Here is a 25,890-nt window from a genome sequence, read left to right as displayed (position 1 = left end):
TTAAATCTTGCTCTTGTGACAAACTGGGTTCGAACCAGGTCTCCTACATGTCACAAGACTGTGTTACCCCACTTAGCTAAAGCCCATATGGATGAGTTCTGGAAGCTAACACAAGTCATAAAGTCTCCAGCAAGGTTACACATCAAAAGTTACATTTCAACCCCCTTTCACCTCCTACTCAGAGATCACGGCACCAATATAACTGACTGGGTTGGAAATCAGGCCTACAACACAACAACACTTTCTGTGGCTAACAGAAGCAGAAGGATCTGTGCACCCCATTTAATGACAGATTACCAGAGGTGGTTTGGTGATCAATGCACGTGATGAACAACCTTGCCTGACACCTGAAGACACGTGTGTTATGGGATTTTTATGAATAAATGACTAAAATATGTATACATTTGACTTAGATGTTACTGTATGAATGAAACTTATTATAATCATAATGCTGAGTGTAATATGTTCCTTGTTGGAAAGAATGGGTTTATCTTCAGACAGGCTAGAATGATGTCTCTACCCAGGGAGGGGAAAGACCTTGGGTTGGTTGCAGATAGTTTAACAGGTGGCAGACAGTAATGAGAACACTAACTATACTGCCATTGTATCCGAAAGGAGGATGGACATTAAAACCTATGACATAATCTTTATTATATAACCTGATGTAAAATGCATTATGATCAGTACTCTCGAGAATAAACGCTATTGATTGATTGATTTTGGGACTGGTTTCTGTCCATTTTATGCTGATAAGTATCTTACAAATTCTTATATATGGACAGAGTGTTTTAATTGAATTGGTTTATAAACATAGGAAATAAAATCCCTCTAACAACGTGACAGTTTGACTGATGGGGTTCTAACCCAGGTTTCCTGTGCGCCAGACAATGTAACTTTTCAGGTCTCAGACAAGTTACTCATCACAAGAGTGAGGTCACCGAACCACCTGGTTTACACTTCACCCCCCTTTGACCTCCTCCTTGAAGAGACGGATCCATGTCACAGGGCCAATTCCTAGGCTTTAGCTCAACAGGCTAACACAGTCTTAACCCAGTCAGTCACATGTTAACCTTATAATGACTACCCTTGCCGGAAACTTGAAACTAACACGTCTAACACAAACTAACACATGTCAAACTAACAGGTCTTCAGGTCTCAGGCAAGGTTCTTATCACATAAGCATGGATCACCAAACCATGCTCTTTTGATGATCAACCTTGCTGGATCTTAGTTATTAGTGCAACAGTTTGGGATCTGTGAAATTCACTTCACCTCAGCCTGAAGTGTCAACTTTTTAATTGCACGGTGTGTTGGAATGCTTCAGGAGGACAGCCACGTGTGTTTCCGCAGAAGTCCTGAGTTCAAGTCTCCAAATGGGCTGAATCAGGGGGAAGCAGTACTCGCTAAGCAGGCAGCGTGATGTCCTTTACAGTGGTGCCACTGGACTTGGATCTACAGCTGCGCTGGTTCAACCCCTGGGGTTGCTGTGGAGTGAGTTTAGGGGGAGAATGTAGCAGATGGGAATCTGTGGAACTCACTCATAAACCTGAAGTACCCTTGCGCAATTGAAGAGGCCTTGCACGGTACGTTGGAACACTTCACGAGGGTGGTCATGTGTGTTTGCGAGGCAGAGGTCCTGAGTTCGAGTCTCGGTATGAGCTGAATCTGGGGGAAGCGGTACTCCCTAAGCAAATCAGTCACCGGATTCATTAATAAGTGCATCAATGATGTCTTCCCCACATTGACCATACGTACATTTACCAACCAGAAGCCATGTATTACCGGCTACATCCGCACTGAGCTAAAGGTTAGAGTTGCCGCTTTCAAGGAGCGGAACAATAATCTGGACACGTAAAAGAAATCCCGCTACGTCCTCTGACGACTGTGTGACCACGCTCTCCATAGCCGATGTGAGTAAGACCTTTAACATTCACAGAATATCCACGTGTGCAAGGATATTGGACATTTTATCAAAGTCTACTGGATGACAACTTGCTTTTTAACGAAGACAGAAGTACACTTTACAGTGCATTCGGAAAGTATTCAGTTCCCTTCCCCTTTTCCACATTCTGTTCTGTTACAGCCTTAATCTACAATGGATTAAATAAAAAAAATATCTCATTAATCTACACACAATACCTCATATTGACAAAGCAAAAACAGAAATACCTTATTTGCATAAGTATTCAGACCCTTTGTTATGAGACTCAACGTTGGGCTCAGGTGCATCCTGTTTCCATTGATCATCCTTTAGATGTTTCTACAACTTGATTGGAGTCCACCTGTGGCCAATTCAATTGATTGGACATGATTTGGAAAGGCACACACCTGTCTATATAAGGTCCCGCAGTTGACAGTGCATGTCAGAGCAAAAACCAAGCCATGAGGTCAAAGGAAGGGTACCAAAATATTTCTGCATCATTGAAGGTCCCCAAGAACACAGTGGCCTCCATCATTATTAAATGGAAGAAGTTTGGAACCACCAAGACTCTTCCTAGAGCTGGCCTCCCGACCAAACTGAGCAATCGAGGGAGAAGGACCTTGGTCAGGGAAGTGACCAAGAACCCGATAGTCACTCTGACAGAGTTAATCTCTGCAGCAGTACACCAATCAAGCCTTTATGGTAGAGTGGCCAGACGGAAGCTACTTCTCAGTAAAAGGCACATGACAGGCCACTTGGAGTTTTCCAAAAGGCACCTGAAGACTCTCAGACCATGAGAAAACAGATTCTCTGGTCTGATGAAACCAAGATTGAACTCTTTGGCCTCAATGCCAAGCATCACATCTGGAGGAAACCTGGCGCCATCCCTACTGTGAAGAATGGTGGTGGCAGCATCATGCTGTGGGGATGTTTTTCAGCAGCAGGGACTGGAAGACTGGTCAGGATAGAGGGAGGGAAAAGGTTTGCCTTCCAACAGGACAAGACCCTAAGCACACAGCCAAGACAATACAGGAGTGGCTTTGGGACAAGTCTATGAATGTCCTTGAGTGGCCAAGCCAGAGCCTGGACTTGAACCCGATTGAACATCTCTGGAGACCTGAAAATAGCTGTGCAGCGACGCTCCCCATCCAACCTGACAGAGCTTGAGAGGACCTGCAGAGAAGAATGGGAGAAACTCCCCAAATACAGGTTTGCCAAGCGTGTAGTGTCATACCCATGAAGACTCGAGGCTGTAATCGCTGCCAAAGGTGCTTCAACAAAGTACTGAGTAAAGGGTCTGAATACTTATGTAAATGTCATATTTCAGTTTTAAATGTTTTTACTTTGTCATTATGGGGTATTGTGTGTAGATTGATAAGAAAGAAAAAAATATTTAATCCATTTTAGAATAAGGCTGCAACGTAACAAAATGTGGAAAAGTCAAGGGGTCTGAATACTTGTCTTGTCCGTTTATTCCGTTTATTGTGGCAGCACCATTTTACTGAGTCAAATGCCTTTTCATGCATATGTATTTAGTGAATAAAGGTGATTCTGATTTAACTGACGAAAATTCTGTTATCAAAGTAATTTCCTTAATATGTGAAATGTCACGAATGTTTTAAAACTTTGTGTCCTGCTTAACACGCCTGTGGCCCACCTGTCCACCATGGCAACATGCACTCCCTGCACGTATTGCTTACTGTCAGTGACAACCACAAAGTATTTCTGGCCAATAGTCACACCAAATAGAATTTGGCCACACCCCTTCTTGTGCAGCTGGCAGCGAGCCAATTGAAACCGTAAGTACTGTACACAATATACAAGTATATTTATCACCACTCTGTTACCATCTGGCAAACGATATTGGAGTATCGGGTCTCGGACCAACAGCCCCCGAGACAGCTTCTACCACAAGGCGATCAGACATCAGACTGTTGAACACCTAACCTTAGCTGTCTATCAGCTCAGACCTGCACCTTAGAGACGATTTGCACTGACTCTCCACACATTAATCTCTCCACACACACACACACACACACACACACACACACACACACACACACACACACACACACACACACACACACACACACACACACACACACACACACACACACACACACACACACACACACACAGACACATAAACACACACACACACAGACACATAAACACACACACGCTTACATAAACACACAATCGACACTGCTGTTCTATTTATATACTCATTCAACTGCACAAGGGTCATTCCATGAAGAGTGCCTTTTACCTCTTTGATATTTGAAGTAGAAATTGCCTCCCAATATTGAATTTTAAAAGCCTGTTTTATGAAATGAAGTGTCCTTTAATATAGAACACATGGAGAATTTAATATGAATTATACTTGCTAAAGTGCCAAGATTCAGCATTTTGACATCCCTCAATGTACCCTCTGTGACTTCTAGGAAGATTTTAACTCACTTCATCTCAACATTTGTCCAAGTTTTCGCCAGCGTTGTAAAGCAATACTTCTTACAAAAACAAGTAGTGATGAAGTCAATCTCCCGTCTACTTTGAGCCATGAGAGATTTACATGAATATTATTAATGTTAGCGCTCTGTGTACATTTAAGGGCCAGCCGTGCTGCCCTGTTCTGAGTCAATTGCAATTTTCCGAAATCCTCTTTGTGGCACCTGACTACACGTCTGGACAGTAGTCCAGGTGTGACAAAACTAGGGCCTGTCGGACCTGACTTGTTGATAGTGTTTTTAATAAAACAGAGCTGCGCTTTATTATGGACAGACTTCTCCCCATCTTTGTTACTGCTGCATCAACATGCTTTGACCATGACAGTTTACAATCCAGGGTTACTCCAAGCAGTTTAATCACCTCAATTTGCTCGATTTCCACATCATTCATTTCAAGATTTAGTTGAGGTTTAGGGTTTAGTGAATGATTAGTCCCAAATACAATGCTTTTAGTTTTTGAAATATTTAGGACTAACTTATTTCTTGCCACTCATTCTGAAATGAACTGCTGCTCTTTGTTAAGTGTTGCAGTCATTTAACTCGCTGTAGTAGCTGATCTGTAAAGTGTTGAGTCATCCGCATACTGTACATAGACACACTGGCTTTACTGAAAGCCAGTGGCATGTCATTGGTGAAGACTGAATAAAGTAAGGGGTCTAGACAGCTGCCCTGGGAAATTCCTGATTCTACCTGGATTATGTTGGAGATGCACCCTCTGTGTTCTGTTAGACAGGTAACTCTTTATCCACAATATAGCAGGGTGTGTAAAGCCACAACACATACGTTTTTCCAGCAGCAGACTATGATCAATAATGTCAAAGCTGCACTGAAGTCTAACAAAACAGCTCCCACAATCTTTTTATCATAAATTTCTCTCAGCCAATCATCAGTCATTTGTGGAAGTGCCGTGCATGTTTAATGTCCATCCCTATAAGAGTGCTGAAAGTCTGATGTCAATTTGTTTACTGAAAATAGCATTGGATCTGGTCAAACACATTTTTTTGTCAAAAGTTTACTTAGTTGGTAACAGGCTGATTAGTCGGCTATTTGAGCCAGTAAAGGGGGCTTTACCATTCTTGAGGAGGGGAATTACTTTTTCTTTCCTCTAGGCCTGAGGGGACACACTTTCTTGTAGGCTTAGATTGAAGATATGGCAAATAGGAGTGGCAATATCGTCCACGGTTATCCTTAGTATTTTTCCATCCAAGTTGTCAGACCCAGGTGGCTTGTCATTGTTGATAGACAACAGCTAACATGTATTGGATCAATAATTTGTTCACCTCTTCCACACACACTTTTCGGAATCCAAAATTACAATGCTTGTCTTTCATAATTTGGTCAGTTATACTTTTAAAATTTTAATTTAACCTTTATTTAACAAGGCAAGTCTTGGATGGGTAATGTCAGCGTTTGTTGCTGGCATGTCATGCCTAAGTTTGCTAATCTTGCCGATGAAAAAATCATTAAAGTAGTTGTCAATATCAGTGGGTTTTGTGATGAATGAGCCATCTGATTCAATGAATGATGGAGCTGAGTTTGCCTTTTTGCCCAAAATTTTATTTAAGGTACTCCAAAGCTTTTTACTATCATTCTTTATATCAGGTCAGCTGGTTCTACTCTATTTGGCCATTTTCTGGTGTTTTGTGGAGGGAAACTGAGCGGGTCAAGCATAACAAGTCGACCCTCTTATCCATAGACAGGCTAGAAATGATATAACATGTATTTATTTTTTGTGAAGCTTGCATTCAATTGCCCCTCCCTGTTGCATACAACAAGCTTCCATTCCCACGTCACCAGCGGATTCATGGCTGATTTAAGATGAAATCGTCAACCCTGTTACGTTCAACCCTGTGACTTTATTTGGCACGTAACAGGCACTTACTATAGTATTTATTTTATTTTATTTAATCTCTTGAGACGGGTAAACATGTTTTTTATGAAGTGGAACGTGCTCTTTTTGACAGAATGTTAAAATTAGGTGAAATCAAACGTTTTTTGGGACCAAGTTACAGTTCTAAAAAGGCACCCATCTCTTACACACAAGGTCACACACACACACACACACACACACACACACACACACACACACACACACACACACACACACACACACACACACACACACACACACACACACACACACACACACACACACACACACACACACACACACAGATTATTGCAATTTCAAATCAAATCAACGTTTATTTGTCACACTACAACAGGTAGACCTTACAGTGAAATGCTTACTTACAGCCTCTAACCGATAGTGCCAAAAAAAGGTATTAGGTGAACAATTTGCACATCATCCTGTAAATGTCTTTATTAGTACATCTATGCATGCACAATTCATATTGTACCTTATAGTGTAGTCCAGTTTTTTGTTTAGTGTTCATTGTGTACATACTGTATGTGGATTGTGTAAATTCTGCGTCTATATATCCTGTCTCTATATTCTGTTTATTGTGTGCATGTTCTTTTTTATTGTGGCAGCACCATTTCACAGTCAAATTTCTTTACATGCAAATGTATCTGGCGAATTAAGGTGATTCTGATTTTACTTCCGTAAATTCTGTTATCCAGGTAAATTACCACCGTCCTGCTTGGTTATGAAGGCAGCATTAGTGAGCCACGTGATGAAAGTCAAAATTAAAAACAACTGTTAAGTGTTAAAAGTGGATCTCATGTAAGTAAGTAGCCACAGATGAAAGGGGTTATCACAATATTTGCCTGAAGTTCTCTTCTCTAAGGTTATCTACATTTCAAAAGACTGCAATGCATGATTCTGCAGCTAGAACTTTCTAGCCCAAGTCTAGCTACAGCAGTTAGCCCCATGAAAGGGTGGGTCCCTGGCGGCAACTAGTTAGCAATCTTCCAGCGAAGTAAACCTACCACCACTGGTGTTATGGACGTCTCCGTCTGTTGTGTTGGCAAGGTAAGGTCACAAGTAAGATATTATTGCTTTTGGAACCCCCTACGAAATATTGTATATATTCAAATCCGTTTCTGTACGCTGGAAGTCTTCGGAAGGTAGCGTGGCCGAGTGGTCTAAGGCGCTGGATTTAGGCTCCAGTCATTTCGATGGCGTGGGTTCGAATCCCACCGCTGCCAAATTATTTTTATTAAACGTCAGGTCTTAATTATCTCTACACTACACAGAACAATGTATTAGCAGTAGGGCTGTCAAACAATAGACAAAACATTTAGTTAGTTGCAGGATTTGCTGTGTTTAATCACAATTAATTTTCTCAAATAGAACTGTAAATTAAGAATTTTTTTATACAAAAAGCATTACAAGAATATTGAAGTCTAAATTGGTAAAGCACACGTTGATAAAGCCCACACATCCAAACATCAACTTATTTTGACATCGCATTGTTGTTTTCATCGCTTATGTATTTTGGATGCTTTCAGTGTATTCTGAACGCTTTCAGACAATACGATTAAAACAAATGAGTGCACTAAAATTGACTACAACTCAACGTTCAACACCATAGTGCCCTCAAAGCTCATCACTAAGCTAAGGACCCTGGGACTAAACACTTCCCTCTGCAACTGAATCCTGGACTTCCTGATGGGGTGCCCCAAGGTGGTAAGGGTAGGCAACAATCCATATGCCACGCTAATCCTCAACACTGTGGCCGCTCAGGGGTGTGTACTTAGTCCCCTCCTGTACTCCCTGTTCACCCACGACTGCGTAGCCATGCACAACTCCAACATCATCATTAAGTTTCCTGACGACACAACAGTGGTAGTCCTGATCACCGACAATGACGAGACAGCCTATAAGGAGGGGGTCAGAGACCGGGCAGTGTGGTGCCAGGAAAAACAACCTTTCCCTCAATGTGAGCAAGACAAATGACCTGATCGTGGACTATAGGAAAAGGAGGGCCGAACAGACTCCATTACCATCGATGGGGCTGTAGTGAAGCAGGTTGAGAGTTTCAAGTTCCTTGGTGTCCACATCACCAACTAACTATCATGGTCCAAACACATCAAGACAGTTGTGAAGATGGCACGACAACACCTTTTCAGGAGACTGAAAAGATTCGGCATGGGCCACAGATCCTCAAAAAGTTTGGTTGCATCACCATCTGGTATGGCAACTGCTCGGCATCCGACCATAAGGCGCTACAGATGGTAGTGCGTACGGTCCAGTACATCACTGGGGACAAGCTTCCTGCCATCCAGGACCTATATACTAGGCGGGGTCGGAGGAAGACCCAAAAAATTGCCCCCCCCCATTTGTTTTTACACTGCTGCTATTCTCTGTTTATTATCTAAGCATAGTCACTTTACCCCTACCAACATGTACAAATTACCTCAAATAACCTGTATCCCTGCACATTTTTTTTTATTTAACCTTTATTTGACTAGGCAAGTCAGTTAAGAACAAATTATTATTTACAATGAAGGCCTACCAAAAGGCCTCCTGCGGGGACGGGGGCTGGGATTAAAATATATATATTTTTTATAGGACAAAACACATCACAACAAGAGAGACAACACTACATAAAGAGAGACCTAAGACAACACAGCATGGTAACAACACAACATGACAACAACATGGTACCAACACAACATGGTACAAACATTTATTGGGCATAGACAGCAGCAAGAAGGTAGAGACAACAATACATCACGGAAAGCAGGCACAACTGCCAGTAAGAGTGTCCATGATTGAGTCTTTGAATGAAGAGATTGAGATAAAAACTGTCCAGTTTGAGTGTTTGTTGCAGCTCGTTCCAGTCGCTAGCTGCAGCGAACTCAGAAGACGAGCGACCTAGGGATGTGTGTGCTCTTGGGAGAATGTGACTGGCAGAACGCTTATTGTATGTGGAGGATGAGGGCTGCAGTAAATATCTCAGATAGTGGGGAGTGAGGCCTAAGCGCGTTTTATAAATAAGCATAAACCAGTGGGTCTTGCGACGGGTATACAGAGATGCCTCGGTACCGGTACCCCCTGTATATAGCCTCGTTATTGTATACAGTCTCGTTACTTTTTTGATACTTTTTTAACTTTAGTTTATTTAGTAAATATTTTCTTAACTTTTTCTGGAACTGCATTGTTGGTTAAGGCCTTGTAAGTAAGCACTTCATGGTAAGGTCTACCACCTGTTGTATTCGGCCCATGTGACAAATACAATTTGATTTGAAGCCCTAATTACGAGTTAGAAACCTTGGTAATTCAGGTGAACTATAAAACATGTCTGTTGCGTAGACTGGTGACTAGTGGTAAAACTACAATCGCCATGACAAAGACCTTTACTTTACTGCCATCTTGTGGTGTTGCATAGTCATTACAAAGAAGAGTCCACTCAAGGGCATTGTTGCCAATTCCATAATGTATTAGTTAGAATGCTTACTGCTAAGAAATAAGTCTGTATCTGGAACATTATTTTGTGGTATTTAAATTTGTCGCAAATGGCTTCCAGTGAATCCCTCTAAATAAGAGATCCATGATCATGGGTGCCCAAACTGCAGCTTGCCATGGCTGGGTCACATCTACAGTCAGAAGTTTACATACACCTTAGTCAAATACATTTAAACACAGTTTTTCACAATTCCTGACATTTAATCCTAGTATAAACTCCCTGTCTTAGGTCAGTTAGGATCACCACTTTATTTTAAGGATGTGAAATGTCAGAATAATAACAGAGAGAATTATTTATTTCAGCTTTTATTTTTTTCATCACATTCCCAGTGGGTCAGAAGTTTACATACACTTAATTAGTATTTGGTAGCATTGCCTTTAAATTATTTAACTTGGGTCAAACATTTCAGGTAGCCTTCCACAAGCTTCCCACAATAAGTTGGGTGAATTGTGGCCCATTCCTGACAGAGCTGATGTAATTGAGTCAGGTTTGTGGGCTACATTGCTCGTACACGCTATTTCAGTTCTGCCCACAAATTTTCTATAGGACTGAGGTCAGGGCTTTGTGATGGCCACTCCAATTCCTTGACTTTGTTGTCCTTAAGCCATTTTGCCACAACTTTGGAAGTATGCTTGGGGTCATTGTTCATTTGGAAGACCCATTTGCGACCAAGCTTTAACTTCCTGACTGATGTCTTAAGATGTTGCTTCAATATAGCCACATAATTTTCATGATGCCATCAATTTTATGAAGTGCACCAGTCCCTTCTGTAGCAAAGAACCCCACAACACGATGCTGCCAACCCCGTGCTTCACGGTTGGAATGGTGTTCTTCGGCTTGCAAACTTCCCCCTTTTTCCTCCAAACATAACGATGGTCATTATGGCCAAAGAGTTCTATTTTTGTTTAATCAGACCAGAGGACATTTCTCCAAAAAGTAAGATCTTTGTCCCCACGTGCAGTTGCAAACCGTAGTCTGGCGGTTTTGGAGCAGTGGCTTCTTCCTTGCTGAGCTGCCTTTCAGGTTATGTCGATATAGGGCTCGTTATACTGTGGATATAGATACTTTTGTGCCTGTTTCCTCCAGCATCTTCACAAGGTCCTTTGCTGTTGTTCTGGGATATAATTTTCTCTAAACCTACGCCCATACATCCACACTAGCATTAGGATTTTCTCCTGAAGTCTCACCACAGTTTATTACCACTCAACTGACAGTTCCAGTCCCCCCCAGATACGGGTAACCTGGAGGGGCTCTCCCTGTCCTATCTTATCTCCCCAGAGTTACAGCCGGGTCGGTTCAAACATAGTTTAATGATCCACTTTGTTTTCTTTAGGCACACACATACATTCCTCTCTTCCCAGGTACATGCTACATAACCTCTTTCTTATGAACTAACATTATTTATCATGACAGAAAAACAGGGTAGAATTCAGTTAGTTATAGTTCTACGTTAAATGTATACATCATTTAGTCATTTTTCATAAAATTCATAACAACTACCCTCTGTAGTGCCTTGTGGTCGGAGGCTGAGCAGTTGCCATACCAGGCAGTGATGCAACCCATCAGGATGCTCTCGATGGTGCAGCTGTAGAACCTTTTGACGATCTGAGGACCCATGCCAAAGCTTTTCAGTATGCTTAGGGGGAATAGGTTTTGTCGTGCCCTCTTCTACTGTCTTGGTGTGCATGGACCACCAGTTTGTTGGTGATGTGGACGCCAAGGAACTTGAAGATTTCAACCTGCTCAGTCCTTCTCCTGTAGTCCACAATCATCTCCTCTGTCTTGATCACGTTGAGGGAGAGGTTGTTGTCCTTGCACCACACGTTCAGGTCTCTGACCTCCTCCCTATAGGCTGTCTTGTCGGTGATCAGGCCTACCACTGTTGTGTCATTGGAAAATTTAATGAAGGTGTTAGAGTCGTGCCTGGCCGTGCAGTCATGAGTGAACAGGGAATACAGGAGCACGCACACCTGAGGGGCCCCCGTGTTGAGGATCAGCGTGGCGGATGTGTTGTTACCTACCCTTACCACCTGGGGGCGGCCCGTCAGGAAGTCCAGGATCAAGTTGCAGAGGGACGTGTTTAGTCCCAGGGTCCTTAGCTTAGTGATGAGCTTTGAGGGCACTATGGTGTTGAACGCTGAGCTGTAGTCAATGAATAGCATTTTCACATAGGTGTTACTTTTGTCCAGGTGGGAAAGGGCAGTGTGGAGTGCAATAGAGATTGCATCATCTGTGGATCTGTTGGGCGGTATGCAAATAGGAGTGGATCTAGGGTTTCTGGGATAATGGTGTTGATGTCAACCATGACCAGCCTTTCAAAGCATTTCATGGCTACAGACGTGAGTGCTACGGGTCGGTAGTCATTTAGGCAGGTTACCTTCTTGTTCTTGGGCACAGGGACTATGGTGGTCTGCTTGAAACATGTTGGTATTACAGACTCAGACAGGGAGAGGTTGAAAATGTCAGTGAAGACATGTACTGACATGGACTGCGAACGCATACTCGCAGTACACGTCCTGGTAATCCGTCTGGCCCTGCGGCCTTGTGAATGTTGACCTGTTAAAGGTCTTATTCACATCGGCTGCGGAGAGCGTGATCGCACAGTCGTCCGGAACAGCTGACGCTCTCATGCATGTTTCAGTGTTATTTGCCTCAAAGCGAGCATAGAAGTTATTTAGCTCGTCTGGTAGGCTTGTGTCACTGGGCAGCTCTCAGCTGTGCTTCCCTTTGTAGTCTGTAATAGTTTGCAAGCCCTGTCACATCCGACGAGCATCGGAGCCGGTGTAGTACGATTCGATCTTAGTCCTGTATTGAAGCTTTGCCTGTTTGATGGTTTGTTGGAGGGCATAGCAGGATTTCTTATAAGCTTCCGGGTTAGAGCCCCACTCCTTGAAAGCGGTAGCTCTGCCCTTTAGCTCAGTGCGGATGTTGCCTGTAATCCAGGGCTTCTGGTTGGGTTATGTACATACAGTTACTGTGGGGACGACGTCATCAATGCACTTATTGATAAAGCCAGAGACTGATGTGGTGTACTCCTCAATGCCATCGGAAGAATCCCAGAACGTATTCCAGTCTGTGCTAGCAAAACAGTCCTGTAGTTTAGCATCTCCTTCATCTGACCAATTTTATTGACCAAGTTTTTGCTTATAAGCAGGAATCAGGAGAATAGTATTATGGTCAGATTTGCCAAATGGAGGGTGGGGGAGCGCTTTGTACGAGTCTGTGTGTGTGGAGTAAAGGTGGTCTAGAATTGTTTCCCCCCTCTGGTTGCACATTTAACATGCTGATAGAAATTAGGTTTCCCTGCATTAAAGTCCCCGGCCTCTAGGAGCGCCGCCTCTGGATGAGCGTTTTCCTGTTTGCTTATGGCGGTATACAGCTCACTGAGTGCTGTCTTAATGGTCTGTGGTCTTAATCGGTCTGTGGTGGTATGTAGACAGCTACGAAAAATACAGATGAAAACTCTCTAGGTAGATATAGTATCTCATAATAAGCTGTAGACCACACTACCTCAGGTGAGAAAAACCTTGAGACTTCCTTAGATATCGTGCACCAGCTGTTGTTTACAAATATACATAGACCGCCACCCCTTGTCTTATCAGAGGCTGCTGTTCTATCCTGCCGTTACAGTGTATAACCTGCCAGCTGTATGTTATTAATGTCGTTGTTCAGCTACGACTTGGTGAAACATAAGATATTACAGTTTTTAATGTCCTGTTGGTAGGATATACGTGCTTTTAGTTCGTCCCATTTATTTTCCAGTGATTGTACATTGCCTAACAGTACGGATGGCAAAGGCAGTGACACTGATTTCCTTCCTTGAAATCTGTCTCTTTCTCCTGTGAATGACGGGGATGAGGGCCTGTTCGGGTGTCTGTAGTAAATCCCTCCCGTCCGACTCGTTAATGAAAAATTATTTGTCCAATTCAAGTTGAGTAATCGCTGTTCTGATGTCCAGAAGCTCTTTTCGGTTATAAGAGATGGTAGCAGCAACATAATGTACTAAATAAGTTACAAAAAATGCAGGAAAACAAACAAAATAGCACGGTTGGTTAAAACTTCTTCGGGATCGGTGTCCCATCCACAGGACGGTTGAGCTAACGTAGGCTAATGTGATTAGCATTAGGTTGTAAGTAACAAGAACATTTCCCAGGACATAGACATATCTGATATTGGCAGAAAGCTTAAACTCTTGTTAATCTAACTGCACTGTCCAATTTACAGTAGCTATTACAGTGTAAAAATACCATGCTATTGTTTTGAGGAGTGCACAATTTTGAACATGAAAAGTTATTAATAAACAAATTAGACACATTTGAGCAGTCTTGATACAACATTTTGAACAAAAATGCAATGGTTTGTTGGATCAGTCGAAAACGTTGCACATACACTGCTGCCACCTGGTGGCCAAAATCTAAATTGCACCTGGGCTGGAATAAAACATTATGGCCTTTCTTTTGCATTTCAAAGTTGATGGTACAAAAAAAAAAAAAAAATTCTCCTACATTCCTTTCACATTTCGACAAACTTCAAAGTGTTTCCTTTCAAATGGTACCAAGAATATGCTTGCTTCAGGGACTGAGCTACAGGCAGTTAGATTTGGGTAATGAATTTTAGGCGAAAATTGAAAAAAAAAAAGGGTGGATCCTTTTTAAGAGCCAATAAAACGGCAGCCATCCTCTCCGGCACCATTGCGATTGATTAGTCTATCTCCAAGGCATTCCTAGTCGATCACCAAACATTTATTTAAAAAAAAACAACAACGATAAAGCTTTATTACCATTTTTCCCCCCATTTGTTTTGTACTGTTGGTGGTATGTGCACTTGATTCAGCAGCCATAGCGCCGGGAAGGCAAAGTGTTCTCATTTTGAACAACTACATGTGTCTGAATGTAGAACTCCTACCCGGCAGGCCCAGAGGGTAAATCAAGTGCACCTATAGGCATACCGCTGGCCAATCAGATAGCTCAGATCACTGCAGTTTCCTCGAGCCATAGGCTGTAAAAAGAAGAGCACAGCAAAGTTTATACTGTTAGATTTCAAAACGTTTAAAACGATGACTAGAGAGAGACTCAACAAATACAGCACAGAGCTGCTGTTTTTATGAGTAAGTTCATTTTTAAGTTGTTATTCAGCACTATCAACACTTTGTTCAACACTTTTTTATAAGTCATAAAATGTGTGTTCTCCTTACTTCCATTTACATGACAAGCAGCACTGCAGCTCCAATGAATGAGTAGCAAAGTGTTTCAATAAGCTTGTGATGTTGTTAGCTTTTTTAATATTGAGGAATATTTAACTTTTTATGGTCATAGGAATAACAACATGAATTCATGCATGAGGCAGAAATAATATAGTGCGACTTAAGTTTCACCATCAGCTGGAAGACTGAGGGAGGGAGGGAGGGAGGGTGAGAGGAGGGACGGTTAGTCGAGTGAGAGGCAGCCTCACCGCTGCTCCCTTCCTCCCCCACAGACTGACCATTAGATGCAGGCCATCAGTCCAGTAAAATGATTATGCTTACTCTGCTGTGCAAATGATCTATTACCAGTTTGATCATATACCTCAAATTTGGAAATATAATTTCAAAATGGTCTGAGAAGAACAACATTGGCAGGGCAATTCAAGCGTAGCCAATATGCAGTGATAATGTATTGGGACTATAGCCTACTGCACAAACTTCATTGCTACAGCTGTTTTTAATAGGTAAATGTTGCATAGGTCGTGTTTTTTTAATTTATCCGAGTGGTAGATCTTGGCTTGCGTTTTGACTCAGGATGTGAACTTGACCCAGAAAAGGTTGGTGACCATTGTGCTAGAGAGTCGGTCCCATCAGGACCAAGGCTCTGCATGCTGTGGGGACCCGGCCTGCATATGATATACCTCTGTCTCTTGGGCGATGCTGCGCTCCACCTCTTCGGTAGGGCTGAGTGTCTGTTCCTCCACTCCTGAGCAGGTACAGCGTGAGTCTGGGGCTGATTTCTTGGCTTAACAGTTGGGGCCCTGGGACGGGAGTAATGGTTTGCTGGCTGATGCATTCTATGCTTTGCAATGAGGCGCTGAAGCTCCATCTGTGCTTCTCTGTCCTCATTAGACATTTGGATGTGGGCCGCTGCCGGGCCAAATGTCTGGCCTGGTGAAATGACATGGGTACACCTAGGAGTAGAACCTTCTCTTTGTCAGGGAGTTTGGACTGCGCTAACCGTTGGTGGTGCCGTGATGTCCTTCTCCCATTGCTCTCTAGCGACTCCTTGCACGCTGACTTCGGTTGCCAGCTGTATGGTGTTTCCTCTGACACATTGGTGCAGCTGGCTTCCGGGTTAAGCGAGCAGTGTGACAAGAAGCAGTGCGGCTTGGTGGGTTCGGGTTTCGGAATAGTCCATACGGGAGTTGCAGCGATGGGACAAGACTGTAACTACCAATTGGAGATCACGAAAAAGGGGTAAAAAGTACATTTAAAAAAAGAATAACCACTGTAGCACATGCTGCCACTGTTTTGAACAGATTACATTATACTATTTAGAAAGAGCTGCCAGCTCAAGTCACAAACACACCAGGGAGAACGCAACAAGCATGCAGATGCAATAAGTGAAAACACATGATCTAGCTGGGGATAGCTAGCTAACCTAATGTCACAAAGCATGATGCGCTAGCTGATTTGATTTTCATTCTGAAAAATAATTACTTCATATTTCTGAGATAGTCAGATATTAGTTTAGAAAGACCTGAAATTGGCATGGGAGCTAACTAGCTAATTTTGAGAAACATTGAGAAATAGCTTGGTAGATTTTTTTGTGTCAAATGAACCAGTTATCAAAGGTAGATAACTGGTTCATTTGACACAAAAAAAATCTACCAAACTATTTCTTAATGTTTCTCAAAATTACTGTAGCTGGCTAATTTGATCATGCTTTGTGATAGACCTGATTTTATGCTTTTAGTCCACACAACATGTCGCCCTGTCACCTACAGTAGAACCTGATGAACAACATGGGGGAAACAATCAAATTGGCCATGCTTTTTTGTCCTACCAAATCCGCAATGAGAAGGTTCTAGCTAGTGTATCCTCTGTCTTTCGACTCTTGTTGGATGTAGTTGTCTGGTTTATCAGGTCCCAGGCTCCCATGCCTGTTATAAATAAATATTCATGTTCATTACAATTTGCTTTTTGCTTTAGCGCCATCTGTACCTGATAGAGCTAGTCTCACGTGCAGAAATAAGTCGTCTGGCGCGAGAGTCTTGGGAGGGAGACTAGAGCAGACCCAGAAGTTCTGACTGAACGGATGCACATTTGAGCGCCCAAGCACGATCCATTTACTTTGTGACGTTATATTTTATGCTATGAAATCCTGTGATTTCATCGGGGCAGTTCCCCTTCATAGCAAACAGCTGGAAATACAATCCAAACAATGTTCGCACGGCCTATGCGCCCACAGAGGCAGAGCTGCTACTGCTGGCAGTCACTGAGGGGCAGGGTAGTAAGTAACTGAACAGCTTGTTTTTAACAATATATATTTTAAACATAATTCATGAATTATATAATATACACTGAGTATACCAAACATTAGGAACACCTTCCTAATATTGAAATGTACCCCATCAGGCTGCAATTGAGGCTGCCCTCAGAACAGCCTCAATTCGTCGGGCCATGGACTCTACAAGGTGTCGAACGCGTTCCACAGAAATGCTGGCCCATGTTGACTCCAATCCTTCCCACAGTTATGTCAAGCTGTCTGGATGTCCTTTGGGTGGTGGACCATTCTTGATACACACGGGAAACTATTGAGTGTGAAAAACCCAGCAGCGTTGCAGTTCTTGACACAAACCGGTGCGGTACTACCATACCCCGTTCAAAGGCACTTACGTCTTGCCCATTCACCCTCTGAATAGCACACTTACACAATCCATGTCTCAATTGCCTCAAGGCTTAAAAATCAGTCTTTAACCTGTCTCCTCCACTTCATATACACTGATTGAAGTGGATTTAACAAGTGCCTGGTTAAATAAAAAACAAGTGACATCAATAAGGGATCATAGCTTTCACCTGGTCAGTCTGTCATGGAAAGAGCCAGTGTTCTTAATGTTTTGTATACTCAGTGTGTGTGTGTGTGTGTGTATATATTTGGGCGGGCTGCCGCTGGTTATGAGGTTTGCCATGGTTCCAGAGGGGATGTTTATTTTTTAAATTGAACCTTTATTTAACTAGGCAAGTCAGTTAAGAACAAATTCTTATTTACAATGACGGTCTACCCCGGCCAAACCCGGACGACGCTGGGCCAATTGTGCGCCGCCCTATGGGACTCCCAATCACAGCCAGAGGTGATGCAGCCTGGATTCAAACCAGGGATGGCAGTGATGCCTCTTGCACTGAGATACAGTGCCGTAGACCACTGCACCACTCAGAAGCCCCGAGAGCTGGCTCCATCCCAAACACCTCTGCAACCATCTTCTGGAGCTCTGTATACACACAAACACACACAATTTACCAAATTAAATCAGGTCCATAAAAATGGAAAGGATGCATCTTAAAATAATTCAAACAGGGCCATGTCAGTGCAATCAGATCACAGTTTCACATTAATGTATTATGCAGTGTGTGCGTCTCATGCACTTCACTGCAGAATGTTTATTAGACTGTTTCATATACTTGTATTATTGTTCGGCCAGAGCTTTGATCAGTGAAAGATCATATAAGACATGTAAAATAATTTGATCATAATGATGAGCACTTTCTTAAAAGTCAGATCTTCATAAGTGATTGTTATGCAACTCCATATGCTTGCTGAAACTCACCCATCATCTAATCTACTCCGATGACTGGCAGGCCTGAGTATTGGAAAGGGATCAGAAATAGCCAGTAGGTGGCGCCACAGACCATGAATTTCACTCCACAAGCACACAACACAAAGAGTTTATTGCCATGATTCAACTTCTCTTCAATGCAAGGCAAGACTGGAAAAACATCTATGCCATAGCTACTTTATTCCCAAAGCAGTTGACATCTCATTCAGTCGTGTGGTTAGATGTGAGTATATATTTGATACTGGTCATCAAGTTGTTGCTATCGTGTGGTTAGATGTTGGTATATATTTGATACTGGTCATCAAGTTGTTGCTATATGGAAGTAACGATTTGCCTTTCTAGCTGAGAGGAGGGTTTTCCGGTCAAAGTTTCCATTGTGAGTCGGAAGTGGTGCACCACTAAAGCCAAAGGCTTTTAAACTCGTCAACAACAATAATAGCGACAGTGATAAGTAGCTAATGAGAGAACGCATTAATTCAATCTTTAACATCACTACATCGAGCAAGATACCTCGATATTACCACCGCGTGACTAGACTGACAGGTAGCTGCTAGCATCAGATGCTAAGCTAGCTATTTCTTGTAGCTAACGTTAGCTGTCTGGAGCCGGAGAGGTGGACTTGTCTAGTTTTACTGGTGATAGATTCGCTTAAACCACTTATCTCTTTGCTGTTGTGGAGGCATTGGATTTCGTTATTCAATAGTTCTGCGTTGGACAATTTTCAGGTGAGCGCCCACTGCGTAGTTAACTAGCCTAGATACAGCAAATATGTCCACATTGGCACAATGACAATATGGGCCCAATGCGGGCTAAAATATTGGCCACATGTAGGCTTCCCACATTGGGCCAATGTGCCTTTGCTCATCGGCTCCACATTTGCCCCAAAGACATTGGCTCAGTGTGGGGGTGAGGGTAGCCCTCACTTTGCCTAGAAAATGTGTCCACATTGGCAGGATGTGGTCCCAATGCGGGTTAAACCCATGTAGGCTACCCACATTGAGCCGATGCGCCTTTGCTCATAGGCTCCACATTTGCCCCAAGGGCAGCCCTCACTTTTCCTGAAATGAGCCCACCCTTCTGGATCGGCTGCCTGTTACATTGTATCAGAAAGACAACAATGTTGTTGTTATATATATATATATATATATATATATATATATCATTATCAGAGAAACTTAGTTGTCATGTCTCATGCACTTATTTAACTTTTTTTACGGTCTTCGTCATTGACAATGTACAAGTTATTTTTTTCTTTTTAAATTCACTAGTAAAATTATACAAAAATAACCATAGAACTATAAGGTTCTATCTGATGAAATATGATTCCTAGATAATTGTCTTTAAAGTTCCAAACACTCATTGGTTTGAATGGTGTCTGCAATTTTAATTTTTTTACTTTAACATATTTGCAAACCACACCACTAACTATTCTAATGAGCCCCCACCTCTACATTTATGAAGAAGCTGGGCTTGGTTTGGGCTAACCTGTGTTGGACTGGTGTGGGAAAGCCATGTTGGACTTGTTGTGGGTTAGCCCGTGTTGGACTTGTTGTGGGTTAGCCCGTGTTGGACTTGTTGTGGGTTAGCCCGTGTTGGGCTTGTTGTGGGTTAGCCCGTGCCCACCAAATATTCACACAGGGTCATGTTTGCTGGGTAGATATTGTATTGTTGTCAAAGGGTATTGTGTAACATAAGCTGTTAGCTATCAGCCATATGAGCCAATGACAGCTGTCGTGACATCTGTGGTTAGCCAAATCCACAGTTGGCGTAATAGCTATATAATCATACACATTGACCTTGATATCGACATGTTAACAGCTATTGGGCCAAACGAGAGTATATCTTCATCATGTTGCACCATACAGCTACATGCATAGCTACCTAAATAGTTAGCTAGTTTGTATTCATGTCATGAATGATCTGCATCAAGCCATGGTGAGTTTGCATACAATGATTGATGAATAGTTGCTAGGCCTATTTGTAGCAATGTGCTTGGACTAATGACAATCTCTTTCCCTTCTTCTTTCAGCACTCTTCCTAGCTGTGTACTGAAATGGAAAAACCATCCCATTTGTTTTCAAGGATTTAGCGGAACGGGTAAGTTCACAATTCCCGTTCAACATCCAGTCCGTCACTCATCTCTTGTTGTCACAATATAGCTTAGCTAGATCTCCATTTACCTTCCATTGATGACTGTAACTTATAGATTTATCCTGTCATACATCATCACTGTGCATTTGTCCTCTGTGACAAGCTGATGACAGATGAGTGGGGTTGCTAACAATCAAGTGTAGCTGTTTTTCACTTCTAAGATGCAAAACCCACATTACAGCCAGGTGGGAGGTTGCCTGCTGTGTTGCTTTGTGAACGTGTTCAGCGCACATCTGCACAGACTAGTGTAGGCGTGCAGTGGGAGGAATGCCAGAGAACTCACTGTCCCTCCCCATGCTATTATGTCAGCACAATGCACTACATGTTTCAACACCCTCATACAGGAGAGGTGCTGGGAAGGAATTAAAAACAACCATCAGGTGGATGTTGGCATGTCTGCAATCTGCAGATCATCCAGGTCATTATTATTTTTGTGATAATGTATAATATGAAAACCTGATATTGTTGTTTGGGTGGTATCAAATATAAGATCTTTTTGCTCCTGTGACAACTTGGTTGCTCAAGGATTGTCATCAACTACATTGTGACATTGCCTTCACCTCCAAAATGTGACTATGTTCTAATAATGCATTGTTATTATGACAACTCCATATTCATTGTTATAAATGAAAAGATTTATCTTCCGCTGGAAACGTATTGAAATCATAGAAATATATAGATCATATTTACATTTAAGTCATTTAGCAGACGCTCTTATCCAGAGCATACATTTTCTTGTACTGGCCCCCCCGTGGGGATCGAACCCACAACCCTGCCATTTCAACTGCCATGCTCTACCCACTGAGCCGCATGGGACAAGAATATACATTCCCATTCAAGTTGACATTTGATGGTGGGTGGACAAGCGGCCATCTTTCTGGAAGTATTTGGAAGTTAAAGTTAATGAAAAGTAAATTGAATTGGTTTAGCAGCTGAATTGCAGTGTTCTGAAGGGATAGGTCCATTCTATAAATTACATTTCTATGATTGAAATGACGCCTACCCTGTATTCAAGAGTATGTGACGTCTCAACCGATGATGGGCACAAATCAAATCAAGCTTTATTTATACAGCACATTTCAGACATGGAATGCAACACAATGTGCTTCACAGGAAAAAAACCCCGATGAAAATAAAAACTGAAATATTTACTACACAACAAACATAAGTGGATAAATAACAAAAACTGAACGACTAGAAAGCACCCTAAGGAAAAGCAAAGGTGTGGTTTAAAAAAATATTTATTTTAATATGTCCACAGTTTTGGCCCCCCTCGGGTTCTCTGGAAGGCTATTCCAGAGGCTGGGGGCATAGTAGCTAAAGCCTGCCTCCATGCCTCTTGGTCCTAGGCTTTGGGATAGTTAAAAGACCAGTGCCAGAGGACCTGAGGGACCTACTGGGTACATAACTTAAAAGTATGTCTGACATGTATTGGGGTGCACAGTTGTGGAGTGATTTAAAAACCCATAGAAGAATCTTAAAATGAATTCTAAAACTCATAGGCAGCCAGTGCAGAGACCTTAAAACCGGTGTCGTGTGTTCTCCGTCTGGTCTTGGTCATTACCTGTGCTGCTGCATTCTGTATGTTTTGCAGTTGACCAATGGCTTTCCTGGGTAGACCAGACAGGAAAGCATTACAGTAGTCAAGCCTGCTTGTAATAAAAGCATGGATGAGTCTCTATCTGCCTGAGAGAGAAACGACCGCACCGTTGCAATATTCCTCAGGTAGTAAAAAGGTATGTTGGTCACATTCCTAATGTGTGATTCGAGTTCAGAATCCAAACTAACACCTAAGTATTATTCTTGTTTTTAGTTGTAATTTTTTGAATGTATTATCATTGGTGCGGCTGGCTTCTGGGTTAAGCGCGTGGGTGTTAAGGAGTGCGGTTTGGCGGGTCATGTTTCGGAGGACGCATGAATCAATCTTCGCCTCTCCCCAATTTAAACCCAACATGTAAAGTGTTGGTCCCATGTTTCATGAGCTGAAATAAAGGATCCCAGAAATGTTACATACACACAAAAAGCTTATTTCGCTCAAATTTTGTGCTCAAATTTGTTTACATCCCTGTTTGTGAGCATTTCTCCTTTGACAAGATAATCCATCCACCTGACAGGTGTGGCATATCAAGAAGCTGATTAAACAGCGTGATCATTACACAGGGGCACCTTGTGCTGGGGACAATAAAAGGCCACTAAAATGTGCAGTTTTGTCACAACACAATACCACAGATGTCTCAAGTTTTAAGGGAGCGTGCAATTGGCATGCTAACTGCATAAATGTCCAACAACTGAATGTTAATTTCTCTGCATATGCTGCCTTTGTCATTTTAGAGAATTTGACAGTACGTCCGGGGGGTTCTAAGGAGTATTTCTGTCTAATGAAGCCCTTTTGTGGGGGAAGAATCTCATTCTGATTGGCTGGGCCTTGCTCCAGTCATGTGAAATCCATAGATTAGGGCCCAATGAATTTATTAATTTCTTCTTGATTTTCTTCTATGAACTGTAACTGAGTAAAGTCTTTATTGGTGCATTTTGCGTTTTATATTTTTGTTCAGTATAGTTCTCAAGGGCAATAGTTCAGAGAAATCAGTAAATGAAGTGGGGCAGTGCTTTGGTGGCCTATACAGGGTTATGATGCTCAAGACCTAAAGTCGACAAACAAAATGTCCTTACAGCTGAGAGCATTAGTAAAAACACAAACACCTCAGATGATGTAAAATAGGTTCTTAAGCTATAACATTTGTGAATATTTTTTAATTAATTAATCAGAATACTTTCACAACAGTGTTTGTAAGCTTTGAAATAATAACATTCCACAGTTTCTCTTTCTCAGTGATGAAGATGGGTCAAATAGGAGCACCGCTATCTCGTTTCTGACCTTTCTGACCACTAGTGCTGACCGTTTAGTGCTTTTGGATGTCGTTTCAATTATTTAAAAAAAAAATAGTAACGGTTTTCCATTTTCCATATTTTTTTCCATTTAAATGCACTATGCATTATGTGGGTTGAATGCTGTAACAATACAGAATAAAAAAAGTCCCACAATGGTAGACTGCTAATTCACTGCTTATCACATATTAACCATAATTTTTTCTAGGGCTGTCCCCGACTAAAAGAAAATCTTGGTTGACCGAAAGTCGTCTGTTCTTTGATTGGTCGAAATGTTTTATCTTATTTTTCCATATACAGTACCAGTCAAAGTTTGTACATATGTTAGCCTGTTGGAGACTACAACTGCCTACTACATCGCACAGTTCGGGAGTGATTTGATTTATCTCTAGGGAAACTGCAGTGAGAAAATGCGCATTGAACTCACAGAAAATGTTTGGTTAATTGCTCAGCACTACAGAACACTTCTACCATAGGCAAACATGTATGGAAGGTTTCGTTCAAATCTAAAGGAATGCATTCAGAAAGTGATTGAATTAAAATAGAACGACCCTGAGTTCTACTGCTGCATTATGACATCATCCACACTTGAGAATTTAGTTCTTTAGTTGCATTGAATTGTAGGGCAAGGACAATACCGGTATCGCAATATTTTTTTCCATTGCAAATATGAAAACACGAAGCTTGATGTATGTAAAATATTGTGTGCTATGGCTTGGACATTTAAAAAAAAAATATGACTCTGGATGACAACATTAATAATATTTTATAACATTTCTAGAGCTCTTTTCATAACAGTCTCAAAGCGCTTCAAAAACAAACAAACAATATATCCTCATGTGTAGCCTAGCTACGGTTAGGTCAACCAATAGAGGCGAAGTCTGAGTGCATGCATCCTCCAAAGATGGAGAGGGACTGTTCATGGCTTGATCAGAGGAAGGTTGATCAGGGAGATGGTTGATGAAGAGTGTTGACGATCATGAAGAGGGCTACTCTGGGAACCAGCCTGAGTCATGTAGCTACTGGACTTCTTCACAATGTATGGCATCCACTTGGGTGATGCTTCAGCAGCTCTGGGCGCCAGAAAGCTCACCACTACAAGGCCTCTGCCTCAACACTGCATTCCTTTACTCCATTCCTCTCAAGCTTCAGGTGACTCTTCAATAGATGTTTTCAAAAGATCATGCACCAGCAGCCAGGTGAAACAAAAAAGCTACAGTGTAACGATACTAACGATTAGTATCGCGATACTAGTATCGACCCGGCCCTATTGCATTGTGATCTAACAAAGTGGATATTTGTCAAATCGGTCATGATTTCTGTATTGTAACAGGCCAACAATGTGGTTACTTAAGTCTGATTTGAATGTATTTGTCTGTTTTCGCTGCATAACATGTAGATGTTTTCCCCTTTTCAGGTTTAGAAGAAGTGACTGCTAAATACTAACTCCTGTTTGGATAAGCTGGTTAGCGTAGCTAGCATACAGAATTCGGTAGTGGTAGTCAGTCATTTTTTAATGAACTGTAATACATATGATTGGTAACGATAACACGAACATGTGTTGGGGTTGACAACCTACCAATATTGTACTCAGATTTCTTAGATCAACATATTGTGAAATACACATTTAAACAATAGCCTAAATGTAGGCACATTTTTCTGGGGCAAATAAGGAGACTCGGGATCTTTGCCCCATGTGTTTCCATGGCAATTCCATTGTTTTGGTCGAGTTTGATTGACCTCTTTTTACCAAGTCTATGTTTAGTTCTTAGTTTACATTGGGATGAATTGCTTTGTGACACACACCATGTTAGCCTAGTTGAGTTATACTACTGAATTATGACTTCACTCACACTCTACTGCATTGTGACATCACCCCCTGCACTAAAGCGTGGCCTACAATTAGTCTTTCAATGACCTGTCTTGTTCTCCCACATATCACTTTAGGGTTTTAACTTAATTCTCTCCTAAGTTGACCTGTTTCACTGACTTTTTTTAAGCTTTTTCTGCCTGTCAGAGGTCTCTTCACGATAGCCTCAATTAGATCAGTGGGGAAACCACAGGGTGGGGCTGCCGCTGATGTCATGATGAGGGGAGGGGTCTACAGTTATGCAACAGGAGATTGGATGAGTAGATCTGGCTTAATGTGCCGTAATAAATCATAATAAAGGTCAATTATATTTTGTTGTGGTGAATTGGGTGGAAATGGCTTGTGGTGTGACAGATCTGGAGGATGAAACTGAGT

General features: G+C 42.0%; 1 protein-coding gene and 1 non-coding gene across 3 annotated transcripts in view; both read left to right on the top strand.

The window, feature by feature from the left end:
* The first annotated feature begins 7,457 nt into the window (after positions 1-7,457).
* On the top strand, positions 7,458-7,539 carry trnal-uag (transfer RNA leucine (anticodon UAG)). Its single transcript has one exon. It is a non-coding gene; the product is annotated as a tRNA-Leu (tRNA).
* Positions 7,540-18,712: 11,173 nt separating this feature from the next.
* The window catches only part of mrtfab (myocardin related transcription factor Ab), a 54,625-nt gene continuing 47,447 nt past the window's right edge, over positions 18,713-25,890 (top strand). Inside the window, exons 1-2 of one of the 2 annotated variants that reach the window (XM_055890355.1) lie at positions 18,713-18,828; positions 20,635-20,702. The gene's annotated coding sequence lies outside the window, so the exon portion shown is untranslated. Of the gene's footprint in view, positions 18,829-18,931; positions 19,331-20,634; positions 20,703-25,890 lie in introns of those variants that run through there. The other variant, XM_055890356.1, reaches the window with a different exon arrangement.

This window comes from Salvelinus fontinalis, chromosome 30, assembly GCF_029448725.1.
Source record: "Salvelinus fontinalis isolate EN_2023a chromosome 30, ASM2944872v1, whole genome shotgun sequence".
In the NCBI taxonomy this organism is placed as follows: domain Eukaryota; kingdom Metazoa; phylum Chordata; class Actinopteri; order Salmoniformes; family Salmonidae; genus Salvelinus; species Salvelinus fontinalis.
Note: the sequence above shows the minus strand (reverse complement) of the source record. Positions and strands in the feature narration are given on the sequence as shown.